Genomic DNA, 502 nt, shown 5'->3' on the forward strand with positions numbered 1-502 from the left:
TATTCTTTATTAGTCTTTAGACCAAATCCGCGTAACAGTGAGGTAGCCTGTGAAAGTAGGAATGAGAAAAGGAGACAATTCCTGAAAGACAATTTTGGCTGGAAGGGGAGAAACATCAGTGATGGAGGAGGATGCACAGTTATTTCATCTGATCTGGCGCTCTGTTAGATATCAGATGAGGAACAAACACAAACAATGACATATCAAACAGAGTCACTGGAGGAAAAAAAAGACTCATTAGTATCAGAAAAATATTTCTCAGTGTTTACATGTATTTCCCAACCATGCCATATAGTTTGCATATGTGCTTATGCAAAGGAGGCAGTTTTCATTTTAGGTGTGATGGTAGGACTTTGCTTTCCTCTGAGATTCTAGGGCTAAAGTTTTAGGGATGCCATGACTGGGAAACAAGGTTAAAAAAAAAAACCAAACACCAAAACATATTCCACTTCTCATGTAATCTATATTGCTTGGGTCAATTTCTTTTTTACATTAACCCCCC

The sequence above is a fragment of the Pygoscelis adeliae genome, unplaced genomic scaffold (genome assembly GCF_000699105.1).
Source record: "Pygoscelis adeliae isolate BGI_AS28 unplaced genomic scaffold, ASM69910v1 Scaffold4, whole genome shotgun sequence".
Classification (NCBI taxonomy): Eukaryota; Metazoa; Chordata; class Aves; order Sphenisciformes; family Spheniscidae; genus Pygoscelis; species Pygoscelis adeliae.